General features: G+C 41.6%; 1 protein-coding gene across 1 annotated transcript in view; it reads left to right on the forward strand.

Moving 5' to 3' along the window:
* The window catches only part of LOC110503405 (cGMP-dependent 3',5'-cyclic phosphodiesterase), a 233,189-nt gene that overhangs the window by 36,928 nt on the left and 188,761 nt on the right, over window positions 1–7,500 (forward strand). The window lies entirely within an intron of this gene.

Below are 7,500 nucleotides of genomic sequence, written 5' to 3' on the forward strand. Positions count from 1 at the left end.
GAACAGATCTCTCTGTCTCTCTCTCTCTCTTGGGTTTGTTTTGGAATTCTTTGTGGATCTGTGTAATATGAGGGAAATATGTCTCTCTAATATGGTTATATATTGGGCAGGAGGTTAGGAAGTGCAGCTCAGTTTCCACCTCATTTTGTGGGCAGTGAGCACATAGCCTGTCTTCTCTTGAGAGCCATGTCTGCCTACGGCTGCCTTTCTCAATAGCAAGGCTATGCTCACTGAGTCTGTACATAGTCAAAGCTTTCCTTAAGTTTGGGTCAGTCACAGTGGTCAGGTATTCTGCCGCTGTGTACTCTCTGTTTAGGGCCAAATAGCATTCTAGTTTGCTCTGTTATTTTGTTATTTCTTTCCAATGTGTCAAGTAATTATCTTTTTGTTTTTCTCATGATTTGGTTGAGTCTAATTGTGTTGCTGTTCTCTCCCTCTCTCTCTCTCTCTCTCTCTCTCTTTGTCTCTCTCTCTCTCTCTCTCTCTCTCTCTCTCTTTGTCTCTCTCTCTCTCTCTCTGTCTCTCTCTCTCTCTGTCTCTCTCTGTCTCTCTCTCTCTCTGTCTCTCTCTCTCTCTCTCTCTCTCTGTCTCTCTCTCTCTCTCTCTGTCTCTCTCTCTCTCTCTCTCTGTCTCTCTCTCTGTCTCTCTCTCTCTCTATCTCTCCCCCACCTCTCTCTATTTATTTGTCTAACCCTCAGCCTGTCTCTGAAACACACACACAAACACACACACACATACAAACTTGTAGATGACCTGGAGCCAGTGGGTTTGGCGACGAGTACGAAGTGAGGGCCAGCCAACAAAGAGCATACAGGTCGCAGTGGTGGGTAGTATATGGGGCTTTGGTGACAAAACGGATGGCACTGTGATAGACTGCATCCAAATTGTTGAGTATTGGAGGATATTTTGTAAATGACATCACCGAAGTCGAGGATCGGTAGGATGGTCAGATTTACGAGGGTATGTTTGGCAGCCTGAGTGAAGGATGCTTTGTTGCGAAAAATTGGAAGCCGATTCTAGATTTAATTTTGGATTGTAGATGCTTAATGTGAGTCTGGAAGGAGAGTTTACAGTCTAAGCAGACACCTAGGTATTTTTAGTTGTCCACATATTTTAAGTCAGAACCATCCAGAGTAGTGATGCCTCACGGGCGGGCAGGTGCGAGCAGCGATCGGTTGAATAGCATGCATTTAGTTTTACTTGCATTTAAGAGCAGTTGGAGGCCACGGAAGGAGAGTTGGCATTGAAGCTCGTCTGGAGGTTAGTTAACACAGAGTCCAAAGAAGGGCCAGATATATACAGAATGGTGTCGTCTGCGTAGAGGTGGATCAGAGCATCACCAGCAGCAAGTGCGACATAATTGATGTATACAGAGAAGAGAGTCGCCCCAAGAATTTAACCCTGTGGCACCCCCATAGAGACTGCCAGAGGTCCGGACTAATCTTTGGGAATCTCAGACTATACGAAAGAGAGGTTGAACAGGCTAGTAATAGTGGTTGCAACAATTGCGGCAGATCATTTTAGAAAGAGGGGGTCCAGATTGTCTAGCCCAGCTGATTTGTAGGGGTCCAGATTTTGCAGCTCTTTCAGAACATCAGCTATCTGCATTTGAGTGAAGGAGAAATGGGGGAGGCTGTGTTGTTGTTGTCGTGTCTTTGGCTATGCCGGATTAAGTAATATGACATGCTATTCTATAAAATAATTTCTCCGTAATTAATATTACCTGATTGAGCTAATCATGTAAATGTAAATGTAATTAACTAGAGAGTTGGGGCACCACAAAATAATATTTATAGAGCTGTTATCTTCCGAATAAACTCTTAAAGACCTAGTAATATTTTACATCAATAGCAGTCAATATTAATCGTCATCTTAATTCAGTCTCATCTGAAAGTGGTAAATTATTGGTTATCTGCACGAACCGTGGCTAACAAGTTGAATCAGCAATACAAAATTGGGTTTAATTATTTATTTACTAAATACCTAACTAATCACACAGAATTACACATACACACAATTAATCATGACTTGATTACAAATTACGTCATAAAGGAAAACGTCCCTAGCGGGCGGAACAGATATGACAGCTTGTTACACAAAAGAAAAGGGGCTGTGTTTGAGTGAAAGAGCTGGAAGACTGAGGAACAAAGGGCGAAGCTGTGCTATCGTAAATACAATCTTATGCATTCTAAATTACCGTCCATTTGGAAAAGATAAATGCAATAAATATTTACTCTGAGCTGCGCTTCGGTAGATGGAAGGCCGTGTTGCCCAACCGAGTCCTTTGTCATTTCAAGAATGTCTCTGCTGGTAAATTGGATACGTCATTGTAACATCGTTGTGTGGTAGATGGGATACTCTGTCTGTTCCTTCCTAACCTGCGTTTGCAGCTGCTGTTGCTAACTCAACGGCTAGGAGGTATCACTTCTGTAGTGAATAGGAGTTCAAAGTTCATGCCATTTGCAACCAAAGCTCACGCTGATGTTGGCTTCGTTCTGTAGTTATTATCTGAACCATTCTGACATCGGACCGTCGTCCTCACGTCCTCGGAGCAGGAGGTTATATTGTAGTCAAGGGCTTATATAGGAAGAGAGAGGAGGGTGTGTTTGAAAAGTTATAGCCCATGTCCCTTCACAGGGGTGGGCCACCGATTGAGCAGAGCCCTATCTTATGAAAACCCAATCTCACATTTTAGAAGCTAAAATCACATTTCATCCCATCATGAATAATTTCATATTCAAACATTTAAATTGAACAACAATTCCATGTGAATCCGATAACTCTGATGTGTAGACTATCCACTATAGAGTTTATGTCATCTTATCATTGAGGAGAATGTCTCAGATGACAACCGAACTGACATCATATTCATTAAGTACCACCGCATATGTTCAATTGGTCGGATTACCAGAATATAGTTAATTTCCCCCCACCTTCTGATGTTCCCAGAATCTCTATGTTAACCAAGGGTTTTGCAAATGTAACATCAGTAGGGTAGATAGAGGAAAAAGGGGGGGAAGAGGTATTTATGACTGTCATAAACCTACCCCAGGCCAACGTCATGATATTGTATTTGTCGAACTGCTTTGCTTTATTCTTGGCCAGGTCGCAGTTGTAAATGAGAACTTGTTCTCAACTAGACTACCTGGTTAAATAAAATAAAGGTGAAATAAATAAAATAAAATGGCTGACTAAATACTTTTTGGCCCCACTGTATATCGGATCAAATTATGAAAGACAAAAATTGTACTTTTGAATTCCGTAAAGTCAGTGTGGAAGAGGTGAAACAATTATTGTTGTCTATCAACAATGACAAGCCACCAGGGTCTGACAATCTGAATGGAAAATTGCTGAGGATAATAGCGGACGATATTGCCAATCCTATTTGCCACATCTTCAATTTAAGCCTACTAGAGAGCTTGTGCCCTCAGGCCTGGAGGGAAGCTAAAGTCATTCCTCTACCCAATAATTGTAAAGCTCCCTTTACTGGCTCAAATGGCTGACCAATCAGCCTGTTACCAACATTTAGTAAACGTTTGGAAATAATTGTGTTTGACAAGATACAATGCTATTTCACAATAAACAAATTGACAACAGAATTTCAGCATGAATATAGGGAAGGACACTCAACAAGCACAGCAATTACACAAATGACTGATGATTGTCTGAGAGAAATTGATGATAAAATGATTGTGAGGGCTGTCTTGTTAGACTTTATTGCAGAATTTGACATTATCGATCATAGTCTGCTGCTGGAAAAACGTATGTGTTTTGGCTTTACACCCCCTGCTATAATGTGGATAAAGAGTTGCTTTACTAACAGAACACAGATAGTGTTCTTTATTAATGGAAGCCTCTCAAATATAATCCAGTTAGAATCAGGAATTCCCCAGGGCAGCTGTTTAGGCCCCTTGCTTTTATTTATTTTTTACAAACGACATGCCACTGACTTTGAGTAAAGCCAGAGTGTCTGTGTATGCGGATGACTCAACATGATACATGTCAGCCACTACAGTAACTGAAATGACTGCAACACTCAACAAAGAGCTGCAGTTAGTTTCAGAGTGGGTGAAAAGGAATAAGTTATCCCTAAATATTTCTAAAACTAAAAGCATTGTATTTGGAACAAAACACTCACTGAACCCTAGACCTCAACTAAATCTTGTAAAAAATAATGTGGAAATTGAGCAAGTTGAGATGACTAAACTGTCATGGTCCAAACATATTGATGCAGTTGTAGCTAAGATGGGGAGAAGTCTGTCTATAAAAAGCAATGCTCTGCCTTTTTAACAACATTATCAACAAGGCAGGTCCTACAGGCCCTAGTTTTGTCGTACCTTGACTACTGTTCAGTCGTGTGGTCAGGTGCCACAAAAAAGGAATTAGGCTGGCCTTTGGCTGTTCACAGAGAGCTAATATTAATAATATGCATGTCAATCTCTCCTGGCTGAAAGTGGAGGAGAGATTGACTTCATCACTACTTTTATTTATGAGAGGTATTGACATGTTGAATGCACCGAGCTGTCTGTCTAAACTACTGGCACACAGCTCGGACACCCATGCATACCCCACAAGACAAGCCACAAGAGGTCTTTTCACAGTCCCCAAGTCCAGAACAGACAATGGGAGGCACACAGTACTACATAGAGCCATGACTACATGAAACTCTATTCCACATCAAGTAACTGACACAAGCAGTAAAATTGATTTAGAAAACAGATTAAAAAAAACACCTTATGGAAATGAGGGGACTGAATCAACACAAACATTGGCACAGACACATCACACCAGTTAGTGACCTGCCTGGCCAGTTAGTGACCAGCCTGGCCAGTTAGTGACCAGCCTGGCCAGTTAGTGACCAGCCTGGGCAGTTAGTGACCAGCCTGGGCAGTTAGTGACCAGCCTGGCCAGTTAGTGACCAGCCTGGCCAGTTAGTGACCAGCCTGGCCAGTTAGTGACCAGCCTGGCCAGTTAGTGACCAGCCTGGGCAGTTCCCAGTAGAGCAGGGAGCAAGATCTTCTTAAGGAGTTTTAATGTAGAATGGTCATGCAACAGCTATTATGGCCCTGAAGGAAAAGATGATGTGATTCCTAATCTGAAGGCAGGGTCATGTGATTCCTAATCTGAAGGCAGGGTAATGTGATTCCTAATCTGAAGGCAGGGTCATGTGATTACTAATCTGAAGGCAGGGTCATGTGATTCCTAATCTGAAGGCAGGGTCATGTGATTCCTAATCTGAAGGCAGGGTCATGTGATTACTAATCTGAAGGCAGGGTCATGTGATTCCTAATCTGAAGGCAGGGTCATGTGATTCCTAATCTGAAGGCAGGGTCATGTGATTCCTAAACTAAAGACAGGGTAATTTGATTTCTAAACTAAAGGCAGGGTAATGTGATTTCCCCATCTAAAGACAGGGTAATGTGATTTCTAAACTAAAGGCAGGGTAATGTGATTTCCCCATCTAAAGACAGGGTATTGTGATTCCTAAACTAAGAAAGGGTACTGTGATTTATAAACTAAAGTCAGGGTAATGTGATTCCTAAACTAAAGGCAGGGTAATATGATTCCTAAACTAAGGAAGGGTAATGTGATTCCTAAACTAAAGACAGGGTAATGTGATTCCTAAACTAAAGGCAGGGTAATTGGATTCCTAAACTAAAAGCAGGGTAATGTGATTCCTAAACTAAAGGCAGGGTATTGGGATTCCTAAACTAAAAGCAGGGTATTGGGATTCCTAAACTAAAGACAGGGTAATGTGATTCCTAAACTAAAGGCAGGGTAATGTGATTCCTAAACTAAAGTCAGGGTAATGTGATTCCTAAACTAAAGGCAGGGTAATGTGATTCCTAAACTAAAGGCAGGGTAATGTGATTCCTAAACTAAAGGCAGGGTATTGGGATTCCTAAACTAAAGACAGGGTAACGTGATTTCTAAACTAAAGGCAGAGTATTGGGATTCCTAAACTAAAGACATTTTAACGTGATTCCTAAACTAAAGGCATTTTAATGTGATTTCTAAACTAACGGCAGGGTATTGGGATTCCTAAACTATAGGCAGGGTATTGGGGTTCCTAAACTAAAGGCAGGGTATTGGGATTCCAATACTAAAAGCAGGGTATTGGGATTCCTAAACTAAAAGCAGGGTATTGGGATTCCTAAACTATAGGCAGGGTATTGGGGTTCCTAAACTAAAGGCAGGGTATTGGGATTCCTAAACTAAAAGCAGGGTATTGGGATTCCTAAACTAAAAGCAGGGTATTGGGATTCCTAAACTAAAAGCAGGGTATTGGGATTCCTAAACTAAAAGCAGGGTATTGGGATTCCTAAACTAAAGGCAGGGTAATGCTTTGAACTGCACATTCTTCCTAGAGGATACAAACCCAGTAATATTCCTATTAGAATGGGATCCCTATTGGCCCTCCAACACAGTACATCTACATTAGTTTGGCTTAACGCTAATTATGGTTGAACTGTTTCTTTTCTCTGTATTTTTTCTCTGCCTTCCTCTGTAGCTCAGTCGGTACAGCATGATGCTTGCAACTCCTGGATAAATGGTTCAATTCCCAGGACCACCCACACGTAAAACATTTATGCATGCTTGGATCAAAGTGTATATTATACATCATTATCTCAATCCAGTTTAATCCAGATTAATCCAGTTTATTCCAGATTAATCCAGTTTAATCCAGTTTATACCAGATTAATCCAGATTATTCCAGTTTAATCCAGTTTAATTCAGTTCAATAAATACAAAAGACGTGTAAATATTTCCAAAGCAGAATCGTTTTTTGATTTAGTTGGTCAACTCTAATGTAAAATAGGATTCAATCTGATTCAATGATCTCTACCAGTTTCTTTCTTCCTCTCTCTGAATACATCCTGCCCAGAATCCCCTGCTCCTCCCCTCGTCTTCATCTATTGTTTCTCTCATTCCATCTTGTTCTCTATCCTTCTTTCTCTCCTTCACCTCCTCACCCTCTCCCTCTCCTGGCTGTGCTGTGTTACACACCCCCAAAATTACCTCTATTGCTAGTTTGTGTCCAGTGTTCGTGTTTATGTGTGTGTGTGTGTGTGTGTGTGTGTGTTTGTCTGTGTGTGTGCACGTGTGTGTGTGTGTGTTTGTCTGTGTGTGTTATGTTGAATGTGTGCGCGCGTGTGTGTGTATGTTGTGTGTGTGTGTTTGTGTGTGCGCGCACGTGTGTGAGTTTGTCTGTGCGTGTGCGCGTGTGTGTGTGTCTGTGTGTGTTATGTTGAGTGTGTGTGTGTGCATGTGTGTATGTTGAGTGTGTGTGTGTTTGTGTGTGTGCACGTGTGTGTGAGTTTGTCTATGTGTGTTATGTTGAGTGTGTGCGAGTGTGTGTTTGTCTGTATGTGTTCTGTTGAGTGTGTGTGTGCGCTTGTGTGTGTGTGTATGTTGAGTGTGCGCGTGTGCATCAGAGGTAAGGAGTTGATTGACAGGGCCATACTACTCCTACCCTGATTCCTCATTACCATACCACCT

The sequence above is a fragment of the Oncorhynchus mykiss genome, chromosome 24 (genome assembly GCF_013265735.2).
Source record: "Oncorhynchus mykiss isolate Arlee chromosome 24, USDA_OmykA_1.1, whole genome shotgun sequence".
NCBI lineage: Eukaryota > Metazoa > Chordata > Actinopteri > Salmoniformes > Salmonidae > Oncorhynchus > Oncorhynchus mykiss.